Source organism: Lutra lutra, chromosome 7 (genome assembly GCF_902655055.1).
Source record: "Lutra lutra chromosome 7, mLutLut1.2, whole genome shotgun sequence".
NCBI classification, from domain to species: Eukaryota; Metazoa; Chordata; class Mammalia; order Carnivora; family Mustelidae; genus Lutra; species Lutra lutra.
Genome location: NC_062284.1, coordinates 3,157,686 through 3,180,478, shown reverse-complemented (window position 1 = coordinate 3,180,478; position 22,793 = coordinate 3,157,686). Strand labels below are relative to the sequence as shown.

Below are 22,793 nucleotides of genomic sequence, written 5' to 3'. Positions count from 1 at the left end.
CGAGTTCATGGGGCGGTCCGGTGGGAGCGAAAGTGATGGAGGGCTTGGGCAGACCTGGCAGAACCTGGCGCTTGCAGGGTCTGAGCAGGTGCGGGATGGGGCGAGAATGTCCTCTCGGGGCCCACGATGGGGCGAAGCAGAATGGGCAGGTGACCGAGGTGTCCTCTTCTGTGTGGTCAAGGCCACATGGCAAGTTCGGGCCTGACTGCCGCATGCTGGTTATGGGGTGGACGGTGCTTCTCAGGAGCTGCAGCTTGGGGACGGTCGCTGCGGCCACGTGGGATGTGATGAAGGGGAGCAGGCCTGGCAGGCAGAGCACTGAGATGAGGTGGGAGAACTCCCAGCCTGGTGAGGGAGGGCGAGTCGGGAGCCGAGGGCGGCAGAAATGGTGGTCTGTCCCCGGCACCCTGCATCCCAGCCTTGTTTCCATCCTCCAGGCTGCTGCTGGGCCGCCTGCCCTTAGGACATTTTGCTCTGCCGCTGGGGTTGGGCTAGGGCCAGGCTATGAACACAGGGCCCCAGCCATGGGCAGGGAGCCACCCAGGTGCTCAGGGGCAGTGATGAGAGGAGAACAGTTGTTTCATAAAAAATTGCAACAGGGCCATCTGTTTTCCAAGTGACTTGAAAAGTGCGTGGGTGATTTCTTGCCGTGGGGGGTAGCGGCAGGCAGGGCATCATCCCACGTTCCCATAACAGAGCCCAGTTCATACTTTGGGTGGGCAGCGGGGCCTGGCTGCTGATGGGGTCCAAGCTGTCATTAAGTTGCTTTTTACCCTTCTCCCCGGTGGGTTTTTACAGAACCTGTAATTTATGGCCGCTTTTAATCGAGAAATCAATGATCCAACAGGTTGCCATGTGAGAGCTCCAGGGAGCTAATTGGGAAGGCAGTAGAGGATAAAAGAGGGCGTCTGGAAAACCATGAGCCGCGTACCGTTTAATTAAAGAGCACTTAATGCCTTCTCCGGGTTCTACAGATACGCCATACTTATATTTGATGTCATAACAATATACAAGCTAGAAAAAGGAAAGTAAGCCCCCTCCGCCTTTCCAGAAGGCCAGAGCAGATCTTAGAAGTGTGTGGCACGCTGTGGAAATTTTGTCCAAAGTAAGACGCGGTATTCCAGAACGTCCCAGCAAACAGCACGTGAGAACATTCTGGGTGGCCCCCACTGTGCATTTCTCTCAAGGGGGAGGAATCAGGTCAGACAACAGCAAGGCAGTAATAGCACCTGCTTTCTGCTGGTAGAGGCAAAGAAAAGAGACTACGCAGGCCTTTGTACCCAACTCGGTGTGCCTCCCGAATGAACTCTAGAACGTGGTCCACTGGAGAGAAGCCGTCCCCTCAGGCCTCGGTCCTCTTTCCTCTTAGTGCTGAGTGTGCAGACTGTGTCATACGGGCACGGGCCTCTCAGGCGGAGGGAAAAGAGAATGAGCCCATTACTACACAGCTTGGGAAACCCCCAACCTTGTAGCGCACAAGGAACCGTGAAGACCAGTGAAGAACGAGGCTCTGGGGCCCCCTGGGCCCAGCTGGCAAAGCATCTGCCTTGGGCTCAGGTCATGATCCCGGGGTTCTGGATTGAGCCCTGCATCGGGCTCTCTGCTCTGCACGGTGTCTGCTTCCTGCCCTTCCTGTCCTCCTGCTCGTGTTCTCTCTGTTTCAGGGGCTCTGGAGTCAGACTGTGTTGGTGTGGCCTCAGTGTTCTGACTCCTGACCTCCAGGGTGACTCTGCACGCGCTGCTTCCCCTTAGGTCACGAAGCGACTTCATGCTCTCTGTGTGAGGGGAGACGTGGCCATTTCCACCCCATGGAAATGCTTTAGGGATCAAAGGGGGTCATTTACACAAGTCTCTCTGTGTCGGGCCGGGTGCCTGCAAGCCTGTGTCTAGCCGTTGCTGTGACCCGTGTGATTTGCAAAGACCTCATCCAGAGAATCTCAGACACCCCCACGCCAAAGGAAAGGAAGAAGCGTGTTGTCTGCTGACGTCGGGGGCCTCACACAATACTTTGATTTTCATGGAGCTCTATTTAGCATGTGTATAGTAAAGCACACACATGTCTGAACTTCTAAATACCTTCATACCTTTGGAATCACCCGATTTCAGAAACCCAGATCAAGAAACGGAGCATGTCCAACCCCTGGGAAGCTCCTTGTGCCCCCAAGTATCACCCCTATCAGAAGTATCACCCCATCTGACTTCTGTCACTATTCTAGTTTTGCTTTTTTATTTTTGGTTTTACATAAACGGAGACACACTGCACAGACCCGTATGAGTCCGGCCTCTCTCAGACAGCATCACGCCTGATAGATGTGACAAGCTGGTGCACCCAGCAGGATTTGGGGTTCAGTGTCTGTATGTTGTAGCTTTGGGAAGAAATCGTCTTGTATTAGAACACGAGGTGGCACGCTGGGTGGGATGCAGCCTTGTTCCCCGCGTGGAAGTTCCCAGTGTCCCTAAAAGGTTTTCAGGGCTGTCCCTCTGCAGAGTCTGTATCTGGAGCGTGGTGGGGACAGCTGTCCTGGTGGTGCCCCGCCATGCCCAGTGGCTGCTGGAATCCATAGATCCAGCCTGGCCAGGAGCAGAGCCGGGTCTGAGGGAGGGGCCGTCTGAGGCCAGGTACCCACCTGTGGGGTCTGCAGATTTGCGCAGAGGCCCGAACCCGAGGGACAGCGAGCGAGGGGGTGTCGAGGCAGTGGTCTGGTTCCTGAAGTTATGGGATCGGGACCAGCTTGCCCTCGAACCTCCTACCTGCAGAATTCTCATCTGATAAACATGAGAAGCCAGCAGGTGGAGGAGAGATGCTTGTTGTCTTCAGCAGCTCTTGGAGGACTTTCTAGAGAATTTTACCCTGGCCTACTTTCACGAAGGCCTTTCAGGTTGCTCTTCCAGTGTCTCCTAGGTTAGGTGTCTGGAAAACGAATAACCCCACGGCCAGTAAAGCCCAGCTGTGATGGAGGCTGTTTAATGAGTCACGTAAAAGGCGCAGGGTCCGAGGCAGCTGCTGGTGCAGACGGCAGGGCTGAAGCCGGAGGGGCAAGATCGCAGCTCGGTGCAAGCAGAACCTGTCAGGCAGCCTTTGTCTTGCTTCTGCTACTAATCAGCTTGTAATTTAACAAAGCTTTTCGACCTCTTTGGTCCTCAGAGTCTCCCATTTGTTTTGAAAAATAAAGTGACTGGATTTCATGATCGGAATGCCTTCCACTCTGCAACGATCTGGCTTTTTAAATTTTATTTTTGTTTTTTGCAACTATAGCTAGAACAGCCTACACTGCACTGTGTTAATCGGATCATTCTGATTATCGAGGCGGCCTTGCCAGCCGTGCAGTAAATGGTTACTTAGAGAATCATAGCATTTTACAGCTGGTGCAGACCTGGCTCCGACGCCTCATTTTACGAGTCCAGAAAACGGAGGCTCTGCATGTGCGAGTGACCAACTCAAGGACACCCAGGCAGTTTGAAACAACGGAGACTGACACTCTGACCTCAAGCATCTTGCTCCTTTTCTCAGGAGAATCACCCAGAAAATTATCTCCTTTCCTAAAAAGCTGCTTCCACCGTTGGTGTCAACAGAGTTTTGGAGACCTTTGTAGACCCAGGGGAAGGATTTTATATTCCTGACTTTCTTCCTTAGCTCGTTCTTAAACTCAACTCCTTCAGGAGTCAAGAATTATCTATACTGATATCATTTACACACGTAATTACCATCACCGAGCAATGCCTTCTTTTTCGAAGTCTGTGTGGAACATGGCCGCTCCTGTCAAAATGGCGCCGACTTCCCATTCAGCGAACATGTCCTCGCAGCGGCAACAACCTGACATTTTGTTACTTCACAGGGTAGTGAACATGGGTTAGTTTGGGACAATGAGCGAAGGGCTTGTGGTCCAAAGACTCGATAGCCAGCCAGCCTCTGAGGTAAATTCTTTAGTCCTTCCTCATGGTCGTTTTGGAGCTGACCCCACAGAGGACCTGTTCGAAGGCAGATGGCTGAATGTCGAGTCTTGAATTCTGCAGTTTGTTCTTACTCCATAGCCGGTGGGGGCGGGCAGTCCCTCGCAGCCTGTGTCTCTTTCTGGGAAAGAGGGTGATGCGTCTTTCTATCCTTTAGCTCACCGAAGCTTTCAATGTGGGGCCTCAGAAGTCGATTATGGGGACCGATGTGAAAGTCTATTCTAGGCTTAGCTTGGTTGGAAGTCTTTTTTTTTTTAAGTTCAGTTGGTTAAGCGTCTACCTTCATCTCAGGTCATGATCCAAGGGTCCTGGGATCAAGCCTCATGTTGGGGAGTTTGCTTTTCCCTCTCCCTCTGTCCCCCTCAGCCCCCAGCTCATGCTCTCTCTCTCAAATAAAATCTTAAAAAAAAGTTAGCAGAACTTGTTGTTTCGCACAAATAGTCTTTTATTTTTGTGTTTCTTTGTGTGTGTGTCTGTGTATTTCATTTTTTAATGCTTGTTAGGTGCAGGGAAGTGTGGAAGGTCCATCTCCCAGACCCTGTGGATTTGCTGGCGTATGCTTCCTCTTACAGGCAGGCGTTGTGGGATGGAAGGAGTTTAAGCACTTAAAAATTAGTGCCCATGTCATTTTCCTAAGGTCTGTCTGTGTGTCTTTGTATGTGTACGTGGTGGTGTAATGTCTACCTTGCTAGCTTTAGACTACAAGACACTGAAAGGCAGAACCAAGCTTTGATCCCTTGGACTCTAGGCATGCGGGACAAGGCTGCATGTTCCGTTCATGGTGGGTTCTGACTTTCCTAAAATTAACCAAAAGTAAATTCTGACGTAAGCTTGCAGCCAGTGAGGGAACACCTTGATTTCATGTTGCAGGGGTCCTCGAACCCATTTGTACCATCATCCCTTCTCCCTGTCCCCTTCTCTCTCCCGTGGACTGCAGCGAAGGGGCCCCCAACCTTATCTGGCATATGCTTTGTTTCTTCCTGCCACATTTAAATGGATTCAGGATTTCTTTTCAAGTTAAAAATTCTGTTACCTACCCTCTAATCTACTCTTGCTTTCAGTGCCCACTGGATTTTCAAATTCCTATTGTCTCCTGCTACTTTTTCCTACTCATTTTAGCTTTTAAATCTGACTTCCAATACCTGCCTCTCCCTGCCCTGGCCTCCCCCTAGACAGGCGTCCTTTTTAAGAATTTCAATTACTTTCCCCGAAGTTAAATCCAGACTCACGTGACCCATAATGTGTTTATAAAACCCTGTCTTTGTAAAACCCTAAGGCATTATGACACTCTGGATGGAGTCACAGTTGACTCTTCCCTTGCCTTCCCTGGATGTCACTGACTGCCCGTCTGTGTGATTTCCCCTTTCAGAACACCTCTCCAGCTGTTTTTTGTTTTTTTTTTTTTTCCCTCTCTTTCCATCGCCAGGGAGACAGAGGACTGGGTCTGTGGCCCTGACAGGCATCTGGAATTGTAGCCAGTCAAAGTTGGAAGGACGTTCAGGGATTCTGTTTTTTCAGGTGAGGACTCTGAGCCCCAGAGAGGAACAGGGTCTTACCCAAGATCACACAGCCAGCCGGTAGCAAAGCCAAGTGCCTGTTCTTTGCCCTTAAGCTCAGAGAAGACATTTTTACATCTAATCTGCGGGAAGGAAAAGTATGAAAGAAATGTTTGAATGAATTTCTAATACTAGTAGTAACAATAGTATATTAATAATGAAGTCTTTGTGTAGTCTCATTTCTAAAGTTCTCCTAAGGGCCTGTTTTCTTCCACTATTATGCCAAACCTAATTTTCCCTTTCCTTATTCTAACTATTGATTTATGCATTTTTTTCCTAAGGAGAAGAAATCTGTTTGCTGTGAGGACATCCTTCTCATAGTAACTTCTTCTGAACTTTTCATGAATATCTTGGCGAGGGCCTTCATTGTGGTTAAACCGTTGGCAGGCCTCAGAAATATCACTTGACATTTCCAAGTTATTTATGTAATAGTTTTTCACTTGGGAAGTATATACCAACTTCTGAAATTTCTGGGAGGAAGAGGGACATAGCCCTTGGATGTATAGGGAGGGTACCGTTCACTCCTTTCCCCCAAGCGAGATGAGCGCTCGTGGATTCTCCAGATAGGAGGGTTTCCATGTTGTTTCTGGCCCGTGTGTATAATGTTTTTTAGCAGCATGCCATGTGAGCTCGAATAGCTCATTCCTTTGTTAGTGAGTAATCTTGGTCAAATGTAGTTATGCTCCTTAAATATTCCAAAGATTTAGCGATCTAATGAGAAAGCGAGCTCATGGTCTGTTAGAGGACGAGAGTACGTTAATTGGAATAACGTGTAGTCTGTTCTCAGTCTGGGCACAGAGCAAATATAGGACAGTGTATATGCAGCAGGATGTGCTGTTCTCATCAGCTTTGGCATATGTGGACTCTGAATTTCAGCATCCCTGAGCTTTTTGCAAATTACCCCTTTCTCAAACCAAAAAGAATAAGGTCTTTTACTGGGGACTCGGGATCCAGTTTTGAACTATGTAGATGCTTTCCTCTCCTAACACTGTCTTCCTGGACTCCTTTTTGGGGGATACTGTGTGATTTTTAAAAAAAAATCGCTTTCACAAGGTGAGTTGAATGGTGCGTACACGGTGTGAAGGTCAACCGTCCCAGATGCAGCTTCCCCTACGAGTCCTGAGAGTGGAGAGCCCAGTCCCATCCCAAAGAAGGACTTGCTGCCTGTGCTCGGACGTCCCTTCTGTCTGAGATCAGGCCAGTCCCTGCTCAGAGATCCTTCGTCTTCAAGCGCTTGGAGACTAGGTCATTGCAAGCAATCCTACTGTGTCATCTGCACTCCTTAGACGAGAGCAAGTGTGCTCACCTCTCAACCTCTCATCTCTGCTACTGAATGTGTGTTCTCCAGGGCTTGTATGCCACTGTGGTGTAGCAAAGGGAGCGCTTCCGTGAATGTCTGCCATCTTGGGAAAGTGCAGGCCTTAGGACTTGCAGCCTGGCCACGAGGATGGGGAGTAATGGCGGGTGAAGGCTGGACGGAGCCATGTCATGTCCTTCTTCGGTCAAGAAGAAGTAACCTAGAGGTTGAGAGAGCCCCCAAACAAAGGTGAGTTGACTTGCTGGCATGGGGAGAGAAAGCCAGGTCAGGGGGGAAAGACATTGCTGATCCTCTCGCCGCTGGAGTCGGAAGGGCTGGGTGTAGAGGCAATAGTGGAATTTATTTCCTGTCGTGAGGGATTTCAGGCATTATGTTTTGATTGGCTTATTTGGTGTTTGGAAACGTTTCCTTTTGTTGGGCCAATTCTGGCCTACATCACAAGAGCACAGGCATGGCTTGCAAGGAAGCTCCTGACAGACTAAGGCTCTGTGCAGCTTGGGTCATTCCGTGGACGATTTGGTCTGCTGCCACGTGGAGCTTTATGTCTCCGGACCATATTTTCCTGGATCTGGACTTGCGGGAGCCGAGGCATCCTTGAGGTCCTGGATGGTGGGAAAATGGCGCTGCTGTGTGGATGCCTGGGGCCAGGTGGAGAAGTATCTTGAAAGGGTCTGTTGTGTTACTCTCTCTATTGTGTTATCTTTTATAGTCCTGTTTCTGTGAGTCTTTTTTTTAAAAGAATTTATTTATTTATTTGACAGAGATCACAAGTAGACAGAGAGGCAGGCAGAGAGAGAGGAGGAAGCAGGCTCCCTGCAGAGCAGAGAGTCCGATGTGGGGCTCGATCCCAGGACCCTGGGATCATGACCTGAGCCGAAGGCAGAGGCTTTAACCCACTGAGCCACCCAGGTGCCCCTGTTTCTGTGAGTCTTATGGAAGCTTCTGTAGGGTGGCCAGCTGCCCTGAGCAGGACTGAGATGGCCCATGCAAACGGGGATGGCTGTTCATCCAACTTTCCAGCCTGGACTCCACCATCCGCTCTTGGGCTGCGGTGCCGAAAGGGGACCGACAGCTCTGAGGTGGGGTGCTGCTGGCTGCTGTGCTTGGTAGGACATCCCAAGGGCACGTGGGCAGCACGTGTGTGGCTGTTCAGGGTGCCCCATCTGGATGTCCTCTCGGCACTGCCTTCCAGTGAATGTCCAGGCCTGGTTTTATTAATGAGGCTTTCATGTGTCCTTTCACGTGGCTCTTCTCCAAACTGTCCCAGTTCTTGGAACATCGCCCTCTGCTTCTTACAACCCTGCCCCTCCCCCGTCATTTTGGCTGAGCCTTGTTTATCTTCCCCCTCATTTACTGCTCTGTCGGGAAAGTCCCCAGATGGCGTCCTCACCTTTAGTTCCCGCCCAGGTGAGACCCCGTCTGCTTGCTGGCTGACTTCCTTCCTCTGGCTTCTCAGGAATTATTTTCTTGCATCACTTCTCCCTCCTGAGCAGATCGTAGCCTTCCTGGGTGGTGGGGAGAGGGAGTGGGGACTGAAGAAGGTGGCTGTACTCAGAGAGGGCACCTGGTCAACCTGAATTTCGAGTGCTAGTGTGGGTTACTTATTTCGCTGAACAGCGAAGCCTGTGGGGCCGCTGCCTCATGAACTGTTCCAAGGAAACATGGTCCAGGATCTGAGGTTTGGAGCACTTTCTGCCGAGCCTCATGTCCCTGGGGTCAGCCGTGATAGTCCCGGACAGTGACTGATGGCCTTTAATATTGCCTCTTCCCAGAAACTGTTTCAATTTCTTCGTCATTCCGCACATGCACAATTGTTTTGGACAGGTTTCCACTTCTGAAAGTTAATAATATGTGGCTGCTTACATGAATAGATTTGAGTTATGTAGAAATTAATGAACGTACCCTAACATAACACTTCCCTTCCCAGAGCTGGGTTGGACTAATTAAGCACTCTCTCCATCCGTCTTCCCTCACCCCCTTGGAAGTTCTCCCACTGATGCTGTCCTCTGCCCCCAGCACAATGATTATTTCCTCCTCTGACTCTCCCCACAGGCACTGAGCCCCTTAGGGGCAGGGGCTGTGTCTTTTCATCATCATCCTTCAGATCTGACTCACAGCCTGGCCTGTAGTAGATGCACAGTGAACATTGGCTTATTAAAACTTACGTTCCTTGTCAGAAACCTTTTTTTTTTTTTTTTTTACGATTTTATTTATTTATTTGACAGACACAGTGAGAGAGGGAACACAAGCAGGGTGAGTGGGAGAGGGAGAAGCAGGGAGCCCAATGTGGGGCTCGATCCCAGGATCCTGAGATCATGACCTGAGCCGAAGGCAGACGCTTAATGACTGAGCCACCCAGGTGCTCCTTTGTGAACCTTAAGTGGGTCTCATTTGTTCCCTCCTCTGAGATAGCTCAACCCATGAACAGCATTCACGTCCCTACGTAACTCGGCTCAAGGCTACCTGGCTTCTCTCATCCCCCATTTCTTTCCATGTGCTGGGCACCTTGATCAAACAGGACTTCCAGCCCTTCCCAGCCCTTGCCTGTGCCAGCGTCTTGGCATGCCAAGCTTGCCGCTGAGCGTCTATGATTCTCAGAAAGCCCAGCTTCAGTAGCATCACCTCCGTCCTTCCCCAGGTAGCTTTTAGAGAGGCCCTCCGCCTTCGGTTGTTGTCTCCTGCTCTTTGGGGAATAGTAGCTCATCCTTGCTCATGGCCCAGGATTTCATCTGGTTTGTAATTGTTTACATGCTGTCTTATCTCCTCTGGTGGAGAATGATTCTGGAGCAAACCCATGTGACTTCTCTGTCTCCCATGGACATGGGCCACATAGAAGGTCTGTTTCTGGGCATGACAACACGTGGTGAAATTCTAATGAAACCTTCATTTCCGAGTTTTCCTTAAGGAGTAAAATAAATTCTTCAAAAAAGTTCATTATCCTTGGTCGTGACAAAGAGTCTATCCTGATTTCTTTTCTTGTGTGTATGTGTATTCATTTCTGTTTTTCCCTCTCTACCTGAAACCGAGGAAAGAATTTCTTTCTTCCAAACACTATTGGTCTGGAGACTGGGTTGGAGAGTCAGGTTTTTTGTGTGGGGACACCAGCCACCCTGCTTGTAATTCCACACTTTCCACGTGGCAGACCAAGGACAGTATGCCTTGTCCTCTCAGCTGATGCTTTCTCTTGAGCCCTTCCTTCTGGGGTTAACGATGAGAAGTTTTTAATTCTGCAGAGTTCAAAACAGTTGAGCAAACTTCCCTTTCTCATGAGGAAAAGGCAAAGTTTTTGACTCAAAACTTTTTCCCTTGTATTAAACACTAAAACATGTACCTATTGCCTAGAACCGTGACATGTGAAATATAGGCATTGAGTACAGACGGGCTCTGTTTACAGACCTAATCCAAAACACACTGTTCCCACAAAGGATAAGATGCCTGGACCCGAGGCCTTGGTATGTGATGTCCGTGCTGGTAGCAGCAGGTCTAGGAACAATGACACATATTCAGGCTCTGATTCCATCGTTCTCTCAGCAAATAGTGATTGACTTTCTGTTGTGTGCCAGGCACTGTGCTGGGTATGGGATGTGGGGCTGTGAAACAGGATTGTCTCCAAGATCCCTCCCTCCTGCAACTCCGGTCTTGGAAACCAGAGAGGAAGGGGCTTTTTCTTTTCCAAATAAGACTAAGATGATGGCTGTCCTGTAGTAAGTCACTTCCATGTACAGGCATATTGTCCATACGTCACAATTATAGTTCCTTCTTGAAACAGTCTTCTGTGTTCGCTGCAGGAGCACATGTACTGAAATTTGCAACATGGAGAGTATTAGCATAGCCCCTGCAGAGAAGGATGGAAGCCCGACTCACTCCCTTACATCTGTTTTATACCTTTGACTCTGGAACCCTGCAAATAGTTTATAAAGTCATAGAATGAAATTAGATTTGAAAAATATAATCTCTCAAAACCAAAAAAAAAAAAATACATGAAAGAAACTGAAAACAGTCTGTGCTTTCATTTGGTAGCATTAACCACACAGGGAGAAGAATTAGTCCAAGTGACTTTAACACTTATTACTTTGACTGTATGTGGTTATATCCAAGGACGAAAAAAGAACTAAAAGTATAATTATAAAATGTTTTATAGTAATCTTATGGTTGGGGCAGCACTCGTCATGCTCCCCAGGAATGCTGTGTAGTTAATGTGGAATAAAGCAGGTGAACAATTCAAATGTGATCATCCACTTTTTTTTTTTTTTTTTTTTTGTAATTTCTGGTATTCTTAAGAACCCAGATTCTTAGTGTGGGAGAAATGACAGATTTAAAAGAGAAATGAAAGACATGATAGTCTTAAAGTTGAACTGTAAGTAATTTGTAAGAACGCCTGAGGTATTTTATCTTAAACAAAAACAAAATAGGATGTATTTTCTAGTACCACTTACTGAAAAGTCCTGGAAACAGTGATCAAGTGACCACCTTACCAGCAACAGCACCACTAGCGCCCAGACTATGGTCTCTAAAAATCATTTCCTACTTAGAAGGAACCAGGAGTCATGGGAAAATGGCTCAGGGGTAGAAATACGCACAATGAGACTGGAACATCACGTAATCAACCCTGGTTGTCAGGATTGCTAGACCCTCATCACAAGGGCTCCAGGGACAACGTGCAGAGACTCTTAGGAGCATAAAATGGGACAGTCTGGGCATCAATAAGAATAAAAACTTCAAAGGATTTTAATATGTCAACTATGTTTAAGTCTATAAATTAATAATGACAGTAAAATGTATTAATCAATGTTGGTGGGGGCTCAGGAATCAACTCATGATATTGAAAATGAATGAGGGGAAAAAACTCCTAATATCTATCCTGCCTTCTCTATGTGAGTTGTTCCATGGAGTGACCAAATGGTGAATGAGGGAAATTTGTCTTTATAGAAATACTCCAGCTGATAAGGAAAGGATGATAGCATGAGAAAAATCATCGTTTTGCAACCCCCAGTGAACCGATGGTTCTGGGCATAGACTATCCGCAGCTGTTGCTAGTATCACAAAAAGAGAGACAACCAAACATTATGTGTCTCTTGATGAAGAACACAATACCATCTATGAAGTATTCCTGCCCTCTGGGGTCCCTACCCACCCTCCACCAAAAAGTCAAGGCTCCAGATCCTACTGCCCATTTTCAAGGAATACAGGGTTCAAAGAAATGTGTTCAATGAAGTCATAGCCATGCAACAGCCAAGATCCAGACAATGACACACTTTACTGGACAAACAACCCAGTTAAATTGTAAAGGAAAAGAGAAAAGAAAAGAAAGAAAGGACTAGCTGTGGATCCAAAATAATTAAATAGGTCTTAAAAGACATCTCAAGCATTTGCAGTATATGGATCTTATTTGGATCTTCATTTAAACTAATAACTAACTAGTTATCCTGAATTACAATACTACCGATGACATAAGAAAATTGGAAAATTAACGTTTATTGGCAGTTGCTAATTTTTAAGCTGGGAAAACAGTAATGTGATAGTGTTTAAAAAAAAAGGGTATCTTTTACAGATGCACATGAAAATATTCCTGGTGGAATGACATGATGTTTTGTATCTGCTACAGAATATTGGGGGGGTGTGGTGGGTTGTGAGTGGGACATGACTGACCTTGGGTTGCTGATTGTGGGGCTGAGTGAGTGACACTGGGAATTGATTATACCATTCTGTCTATACTTACATTTGAAAATTTCCATAATAAAAAGTAAAAACAATAACAATTACTGAGCAAATCACAAGAAAACAAACCCCAACGTTCCTGTGAAGTGGTGTCATTCCATTATTAGTAAGGAGGTTGGGCTCTGGAGGAGGTAATGACCTCACCAAACCCAGGTCTTTCTCAAGGGAAAACATTGCTCACTTTTTACTACACTAGATTGCATACCTAAAATTGAATAATGCAGTTTAAAAGATCTCAAATTCTCAAGAAAAAAAATAGCAGAAAAACATTTTCACCATTAGATGTTTCTTCTATAGACAGTTTTTAAATGGCCTCTGACCTCTTTGTCATGCTGAAATATGACAGGAACTAACTTTCGTTTAGTCCCAAATTAGAAGTATAGTAAATTAAAGTTTAATTTATTAGTGTTGCCATTGGGCCTCATAAAAACGTCTCATGCTATTTCACACATTCTGATACCAGATCATGTTTGAGAAGTACCGACTTAGAGGTCGGTGTCAAAGGGTATTTTGGATTGTCAACATGGACAAAGGTTAGAATGCATCAGGGAGCATTACATTCTGAATAGCTATGTTAAGCACTAATATATTTTAATGACAGAAAATATGCCCTTCTCCTGGCAGTGAAACTGTGCTACCATTAGTATATTTTACAAGTTGAGTCTATTTTGTGTTCTAAGTTGAAGCAGCTTAATTCCCTGTCCCATTACGGGATAATACTCTTATAAAGTAAGTGTCCCCAGTTCAGCCCATTTTAAGACACGGATTTATAGTGCCATGAACTTAGTGTAAACCTTTAGCTAAAATGTTTTAAGAGCATATTTTTTTTCTCAGTTTTCACCCTTAAAATATTCCACTTGTATTTTTTAAGTTAAAAAAATCACCATTAATCTTGCCAAATTTTACTGTAGAATATTAGATTAAGAGCCTACAAACTAAATGCAGAAAACCTTTGTTCTTTCCTAGGTTGAGATGAGTATAGAAAATCTTTTATGTTCTATATAGTTAGCAATTTTTAGATTTTTATTTTTTAATGTTTTAATTTATTTAGATACAGCATTTACACTCTATAATTTAGCAAAGTGGACCAGACCTGGAATTGGAACAGTTTGACATAGCTGTGGGAGGTGGTCTTGACATTCAACTTTGTCTTCCATGTGTGATCTTATGGCCGTACTCTTACAGGTATTAAGCCAACTCTTGCCACGTACCATAGGAAATCTCATTTCAAACAACCAGAGATCATCTGGTCAGCAGTATCATTAAACACCTAGTGGGGGGTCTTATCGTTTAGTGGGGTTGGACCCAACCATCCCATTGTCCATAGGCACACTGGCGATTCAGACTCATAGATCCTTCAGTAAAGGATTTTGGTGAATAAGGTCCCTTTCCCCCCAAGGGTCTCTGAGCGATCCCCCTCCCCAGCCCCCAATTCAGCTGCTCAGTTATCTAATTCCAGAGAGACTGACTTCCTAAAGAAGTATAAGCAGGGGATATCAGAGAACCTACAGAAGGTTCTGCAGTTTGAGAGAAGGGGACCTCCAATTCTGTAAACTCTCTTAGGTGTCGCCTTCCTGCAGGATAGATGTACAACAAGAAACCTAAGAAACGTAGGACCCTGGCTTGTGTTTTAGAAGTCCTTGCCCCTGAGAAACTAGCTTAGACTCTAGGGAGGGCAGGGTGGCCTGAAGGGAGCGAAGACTGACAAAGGAAAGGCCTCATTTCAAATGAAATCAAGAGGCGGGAGGGATCACGCATTCTGGATTCAGCAGGAAATGGAAGCAGAGAAAGCAAACATCAGCCAGTCAGTCACACTGGAATGGACAGGGGGATAAATTTGACGAAAAGGAGATCGTAGCTGTGTTGTATCGACGTCAGAGTCTCAACCTACATACTCAAAACAGAGAGGAGAGAGACGGAAGAGGAGAGGAAATTAAATGTGATAAGACATCTTTAATTTACCAAAAGCTTGTGCAAAAAAAAGATCCCCAAACCCAAAACCAAAAAACAAAAAAAACCCCAAACTATCACTGAGGTTGTTGATTGTAAGATCCATTGCATTCTGATTTCAAAAATTGAAAAAAAAAAATGAGAAGTGGCATCTCGGATTTTAGCATATGCAGAAATAGAAAAAGCTTAGATATGGAAATTAATACAGGCCACGTTCTCAGAGTCTAATAGGCATAAACATTAAGGAAGATGTTCTAAGCTAGAAACTGTAAACATTTAGAAATGTTAAAATATTCTCCTATAGCAATTATTGATCAGAGATAGAAATGAAAAATAAAATTACACGCTGTGTAGGAACTAACAAAAGTGAGACTATCTCCAGAATTATAATGTAACTATAATCTCTGTTGAGAAGTGAACAGATTACCTCAAGTACTTCCAGTAAATGTAGACATTTAATATATTCAACAAGTGCTATTGGAACAATTGGTTAACTATTTAGAGAAAGTTAATTTAAACCTTTACCGTATGCCAAAATAAATTCCAGATGGATTGAAGAATTAAATAAAAAACTATAAAAATATAAAAAGGTCATAGAAATAGGTGTTTCTCAAATTTTTCAAAATTACAATATAAATTGTATAAATTTATAAATTGTATAAATTATAAAACATATAATGAACAGAAAATGAAATGTATCGATGGGTTGGACTACTTAGAAGGCGTGAAATGGATATTTTGTTGAAAAACATTCAAATGGGCAATTAAAGAAAAATAACACATAATAGAACTTATGTTAAGATGCTCACTGAAGGGGCACCTGGGTGGCTCAGTGGGTTAAGCCTCTGCCTCCGGCTCAGGTCATGATCTCAGGGTCCTGGGATCGAGTTCCGCATCGGGCTCTCTGCTCAGCAGGGAGCCTGCTTTCTCTCTCTCTCTCTCTGCCTGCCTTTCTGCCTACTTGTGATCTTTCTCTGTCAAATAAATAAATAAAATCTTAAAAAGATGCTCACTGAAATAAAGACTTTTCAGATAGGCAAGAAAAACTGAAGATAGAAGATGAATATTTTAAAGGAAAATAATTTTTCCTCCCTTAGGAAAGCAAGTGGTTAGCAATTCTATGGAGATATCCAACTTCTCCCAGATTAAATGTAAATTCAAACAATGACCAAAATTCAGACAATGACCCAATAGTATTTTTACCCCTAGCATTACTTTAAAGAAAAGAAAGTATGAAAACCCAGAGGTGGTGCTTATGGTGGGAGAGATTGTGTAAACGGAGCTCCTGAATAATCGTGAGTACAGGGCTTCTGATAAACAGTTTTGCAACATGTATTAGGAGCCTCAAAAATAGCTTTCCTTTTTGATCCAGCAAAATGTCTTTCTTGGGAATTTCTCAAGGGAATATTCTAAGGAAAACAAAATGCTTTATAGGAAAGATTCATTAATCTCATCATTATTTATGATACATGAAAACCAGAAACAGTCCAAATCTTAAACTATAAAGAAATGGCTGAGTGAATTATGGGATTTCTAAGATGGAATATTACACATTTTTATATTTACACTTTTGAAATAACACGGGGAATGTTAACATTATAGCCATAAGTTAAAAGATCGGGTCCTAAAATCATACAAGTCTCTGATTTTAATCCTATGTGGATGGAAAGAGACATCAAGAAACATTTCACAATGTCAACAGTGGTTGTCTTTAGACTATGGAATTATGAATGTTTTGCATTTTCTTTTAAATGTGTTTCTTGGGTTTTCTACAAGTGTGGATCGACCAGGCTGGTCATGAAAACACGATGAACAGGATGAATAAGGGGAGGAGGAGGGCTCAGGACGAGTGACCAAACCCCCAGGAAGGTTGTGGGTAATTTTGATAAATAGGAAGGATGCTGGAGCGGACATCCAGGACTAAACATTTTATTTTATTTTCATTTATTTTATTCTGTTTTAAATTTACTGGTTTATTTGAGAGAGAGAAAGAGAAAGAGCATGGTGGGGAGGGGCAGAGCGGGGAGAGAATCCACGAGACTCCATGCTGACGAGACTCCATGCTGAATGCGGAGCCTGATGTGGGGCTCCATCTCACGACCTAGATCATGACCTGAGCTGAACCCGAGAGGTAGCTGCTTCACGGACAGAGCCCCCCAGGTGCCCTCGTCTTAATAGTGCCTCCATTTTCCTGTGTCTGGCAGTGATTTCCCTTCCTGTGTTTCTTTAAAGAACTTCACCTAGAGATGAAAGAGCTTACCTTTCTGTTTTTCTCTTCTAGAGAAACTGTTTTCTTATGAAAACCCTTTTATTTCCCTTTTCGGAGCAGATAACTCTACAGGCTTCCTCCTTGGACGATGCATGTGCCCCCGGGGTTCACTTTCTCCTACACAAACCCACGTGTGTTCATTCCCCTCCTTCTGACATTTGGGTGAAAAGATATTGTAAAGTCAGTGTGAATCTCCATCTCTCAGTACAAAGCTATTTGGCCAAGCATAGGTTTGAAATCATAACTTGCTTTACTCCTTAAAGTTGCCGGTGTCAGATCATCTAATGAAATATTGTGTGATTTAAAAAGGCATAAAAAATTGAGGTTAGACCTGATTGACCAGAGGACCCCCTAGAAATGGTCCCTTGTTCCCTTGCAGTGACACTCAACCCTGAGAACTGAACCCTACTTTGAGAAATACTGTATTGAGGGACGCCTGGGTGGCTCCATTTGTTAAGCTCAGGTTGTGATCCCAGGGTCCCGGGATGGAGTCTCTCAACGGGCTCCCTGCTCAGTCGGGAGCCTGCTTCTCCCTCTGCCGGCTGTTCTCCCTGCTTGTGCTCTCTCTCTTTTTCTCTGTCAAGTGAATAAATAAAACCTTAAAAAAAGAAAGAGAGAGAAATACTGCATTGAAAGTAAAACCCACTTGCTTCGAGTCATCCATGAACTTGAACACTGCCAGCAGAGCAATGCAGAAGGGAACAGGGACATCACTTGGCTATGATGTGTCCCCACCCTCACATGAACAACAGTATGATGAACAGCCTAGATGAATTTTTCAGCTTATTTCTTTTCTTTTTCTTTTTCTTTTTTTTTTTTTTTAAAGATTTTATTTATTTGACAGAGACAATGAGAGAAGGAACACATGCAGGGGGAATGGGAGAGGGAGAAGCAGGCTTTCCTGCTGAGCAGAGAGCCCGATGCGGGGCTCTATCCCAGGACCCTGGGATCATGACCTGAGCCAAAGGCAGAGGCTTAACGAATGAGCCACCCAGGCACCCATGAATTTTTCAGATTATTTCTGAAATGGAAACTCAGTGCTAAAAAAATCCACTGGGAATAAATATCTCTGTGGATCTCTACTTCATAAAGACCACCCAGGACTGTGGTTTTTGTTTGAACCTCCGAGGGACAGAATTGTCACAGAGCAGGTCACCGAGCAGAGTGGCGTCTAACCTGCAGGTCCTAACTTTTTTATTTAAGACCTAGACAGTGTCTAAAAACCAAAATTAAAAATCTGATGCTTACAAAGGCCATGGAGGTGCGCCGGGTGGCTCAGTTGGTTAAGCGATTGCCTTTGGCTCAGGTGATCCCTGGGGTCCTGGGATCCCTCATCGGGCTCCCTGCTCAGTAGGGAGTCTGCCTCTCCCTCTGCCCCTCCCCCTGCTTACTCTCTTTCTCTCTGTGTCTCTCAAATAAATAAAATCTTCGGGAAAAAAATGACATGAAACTTTATAGAAAGTACTGGTCACTTATGAGTGGTGATTGCCCAGAAGAGGTGCCAGTGGACAAGACCAGGAACCTTGGCTACCCACCGTGTGCCTAAAACAAGGGATTTTTATAGGCAGGGACTCTGGGAGTAAAGCAGCAGGGTTGAATCTGAAATGGCTTCCAGAGCCTGGACTGGTGAACCAAGATGGACTGAGACTGGAGGATCCTTCCTGGCGTGGTACCCAGGGCACTCCATGTGGCCAGGAAGAAGGAAGGGAGAAAGTGCAGTCAGAAGCTGGCTTGGAGACGGGGGTCAAAGAAACCGCAGCACCGTTTCAGAGCCAAGCAAAACCAGCCCCAGGGACCCAGAGGTCTATCGGGTGGGAAAGCTGAAAAACACAACAGTCTTACCCATTGCTTTTACAATAATGGGCGTTCCCAGAAATGATCCTGAGCACCAAGAAGGTGTGACACGATTGCGTAGGTCCCCTGTCTCAAGGCTGTCATGTACGCTTTCCATTTAAAAAGAGTTAAGCTAAAAATGATATTTGGGAGGACTACCCTTTGTTATTTGGAAAATAACTAATTTCCCCAATAGAGTCAGATAAATGAGTCATCACTGCATTTTGTCTAACAAATGCTTCCTTCGTCGGATCAGAACCTACACTAGTATAACCGGGATTTAAAGGAACAGGTTGGGATCGACGTGATTCCTTAAAAATGGTTCCTTCCAGAAAATTCTATCCTGCTTGAATAATCGTAGGCACTAATATATACCAGGGTTATCACTTCTCCATTTATCTACGTTTAGGGACGAGTTTGGGTCACAAGCAATATCCTCAGATGGTTGAGAACTTGCTCGAACAACGTTCAGTTCTGTCTTAACCGGTGGCTCGTATCCCATAAAACCACCATTGTGTTCCACGGACGTTTCACGGAATTTATTGAATTTTCCTCGTTTGCCCTAGATTATCTTTCCACTTCTCACATGGGGCTGGATTGTCATCAGAACATCACACGTGCCTGTTTACCTTTGCTTGTGTGAAGGGGTCTGTTTCTTTAGCTTTGGAGACGGTGTCCCTCTGAATGCCATTCCTGTCAGGCTGCAGCGAGCCCAGGTAATGGATATTGTCGTCAGTGACATTTGGGTCATTGGAATCTGTCAGAATGGGCTGGATAAATTGCAGCCCTTGGAAAGAGCACAATACCGCATTGTTATGGGGAAGCGCGTTGGTAACGATTCCCTGAGCTGGCATCCATTACCACCTGCCACATTATTCCATTTTCTGCGTTTCATTAAATTGACCGTCTGGGTGTAATCACAAGAGTGAAATGGGAAATGGAAAACGTCTCCTTACAGCGTCCCACACGAAAATGAACCGAATCATTCAGTGAAGCAAGGTGAGCGCCTACTGCATACCAGCTTTCTGGGGTTGGTGGGGGATGGACAATGAGTAACAGGACAGTTTCTGTTTCCGACTGGTCCGCAATCCAGCAGGGACAATGGGTGGACAGAATGAATGCTAATATGACACTGTGACAGAGTTTCACGTAGGTGAGGGGTGTAGACATGGATGTCTACAAATTAGGCATGGACGGTGCACGGGAGAGACTGAGTCATGGCTTCCACGTGATTACAGCTCTGGGACTGGTGTTAAGTTCATTGTCTTTCGGCATTTTTGTGGGCTGTGCACATTATATGGGCGGGATTTCATGTCATTTTAGCTCACCAGAGAAAGTCTGTGGGTCTAGAGGTTTGGAAAATAATTTGCTCTGCGATATGCTACATTTTCATGCGAATCTTTCAAACGATGGGGCCATCCTCGCCAAGCTTTGTCTGGGGGAAGCTGTCTTGCTGTTGGGAGAAAATGGTGTTGCTTAAATTTACAGGGGGATGACTTTATTTAAAAATCCCCTCTAGTTTGTTGACAGTCCTCATACTTCATAAAACAGGGTGCACAGTCCCGAATTTCATAGGAGTAAAAATTTATTAATTCTGGCCTCTATTTTGAATGCTTTAGATCATTTGTTTGGCTTCGTGCCCAGCAAAAGCAGGAAAGTGACTCGGACATCAACCACAAAACAGCCCAGGGACTCCTTCCTGCTGGAAAGACATCTGGAATGGTACATGAGGAATGGACATTACAGGCGGACACTTAATTAAAGGCTGGTATTCAGACTGGAGGGAAGTGTGGTGAGCCTCCCCGCATAAAGGGAATAAGGAGACTCTGAAACAGAAATTGTTAATTTTTTGGTTTTATAATAATTCTCTACAGCTTGAAACAGTTTAACTATAAAATACAAAGTATGAACTCAGAACGCCATTACGTCCAGACAATAATTTTTAGGGCCACAATTTACGATGCATCTGTGTGGGTTCTTCAAAGAGGAAAAAGGCTTTGACATATATTTTGCAGTTTGTGCGCCAAAAAAAAAAAAAAAAAAAAAAAAAATCCCTCTTGGGTTTCAGGGATCTGAGTGAATACGGCAATTGTAAGAATTTTTATCGAGTTACTATTATGCTAATCTGGGTTTGTAGCGACTTACTCATAGTTAGTGACACTGATAAGAATAATAATTTCAGGGGCGCCTGGGTGGCTCAGTGGGTTCAAGCCTCTGCCTTCGGCTCAGGTCAAGATCCCAGGGTTCTGGGATCGAGCCCCGCATCGGGCTCTCTGCTCAGCAGGGAGCCTGCTTCCTCCTCTCTCTCTGCCTGCCTCTCTGCCTGCTTGTGATCTCTGTCTGTCAAATAAACAAATAAAATCTTAAAAAACAAAAAAAAACAAAAAAAACCACCCAAGGATTCTTTAAAAAAAAGAAGAAGAAGAAGAATTTCAAACAACAACATTTTGTTTAAAAAAAAAATTTTTTTTTTTTCTATCCTCAAGTTGTTGCTAAGCTCGTGTGGGCATAACCAGGACAGAGCTAGGGAAGCCAAGGATAGAGTCCCAGCTTCCTGTTCCTGGAGCTGTTCCTATTGGAGTTCCATGACCCAATAGCTCTGTTGAGCACTAACGCATCTTTTGTGGTGAGCTGCCTCTGCCAACTTAAACACCTGCCAGCTCAGGTCCAAGTGGGGCCCTTTTGGGGGAGGGGGAGATGCTCAGCAAATAATCTCAGGGTTTATAGATACGAACAGCAGGCATAAAGGAATCAGAACATTTCTCCTCTGGATCATGCAGGCACGAGTCATGGTTGAAGCTAAGGAGAAGTGAGTCTCCTTTTCAGACCCCCACAGGGCGTCACACACAGCTTGTCCCCAGGTAATTCCCATCTCACCTTGGGAATGATGGCTGCAGATGGTGGAAACATCTTTTTTTCTAGCTCTTCTGCTAGTGGGGAGGGCAAGAGGTGTCCTGGTGATGTTGCATCTCTGCTATGAGGTCCTTCAACTCCCTTTAGCAAACCTCCAGAAGGTAGGGCACCTGTACTCCTCATACCGGTTTTCTGATCTGATCACACTGTGTTCTGGGCTCCCCCTGTAGTTACCCTGGTCCATGTCAAGGACACTAAAACTGTGAGGTAGCCTCGCAATGCAAATGTTTCAGAATGAGAGGTTTTATTTATTTTTTTTTTTAAAGATTTTATTTATTTGTCAGAGAGAGAGAGGAGAGCGAGCGAGCACAGGCAGACAGAATGGCAGGCAGAGGGAGAAGCAGGCTCCCCGCCAAGCAAGGAGCCCGATGTGGGACTCGATCCCAGGACGCTGGGATCATGACCTGAGCCGAAGGCAGCTGCTTAACCAACTGAGCCACCCAGGCGTCCCAAAGAGAGGTTTTATTTTTAAAGAAGTTATATATAGCTCATTTTCAACAAGGCAGCCTATAAAGAGTTTGGAAATCAGACAAATAAACCACGTTTAGATGACAAAGACAAGGAGAAAGGCACACGATGATGCCAAGAGTAAGCCTGCACTAGAGGTGCTCACCTCAGAGCTCTCAGTACTTACCACAGGATGGGAGCAGGTTCGAGTCTGAGCTTTCCCACAGCTGACTTGGAGGGAGAAGCCCAGTCGGTTACGTAACTCACAGCGTCCATAAGATGATCCACTAACAGTGTTTCTCAAGAACAAAAACAACTGTTGCTGATTTTAAGATTAAAAAGCTACTGATTTTTTTTTTTTAAAAGCTACTGATTTTATAAGAAAGTAGACTTTAGTCCACAAAGATCCTGTCTATGAAAACAAATTCCAATGATGGGTTTCCTTAACCTTTCTTACCAGATTCATATCATTAATGATTATGTTCTAGAAGCTTCTGCCATGAAGAATCATAAGTATTTATAAGGACGGTTTTGTGGTCAGTGGGAGATTTTTAATAAACTAAGACATGTTTTTATTTATTTTTGACATCAGTAACCTGAAAGTGGGTAGGTTTGATTGTTTTGCTACTGAGCAATATTTGTGACAACAGCTGTTTCACAAATTTCCTTCGTAATTAAATGGGTTTGGGTTTTCCCTAATCTGCTGGTGGCTGGAGGGGAAGCCTCACCTTAAGGACACGTACTGTAGGATTTGGGGGAGTTTTTGCCTAGAAGTGGGTTAAAAGTAGAGCTGGGAAGTATGTTAGTCCCTCTTACCTTGACCTAATCCCTGGGCAGA

The 22,793-nt window shown here is 45.0% G+C and overlaps 1 protein-coding gene across 3 annotated transcripts in view; it reads left to right on the top strand.

Annotated features, from left to right (window-relative positions):
• ADAMTSL3 (ADAMTS like 3) overlaps positions 1-22,793 on the top strand; it is a 342,411-nt gene that overhangs the window by 46,917 nt on the left and 272,701 nt on the right. The window lies entirely within an intron of this gene.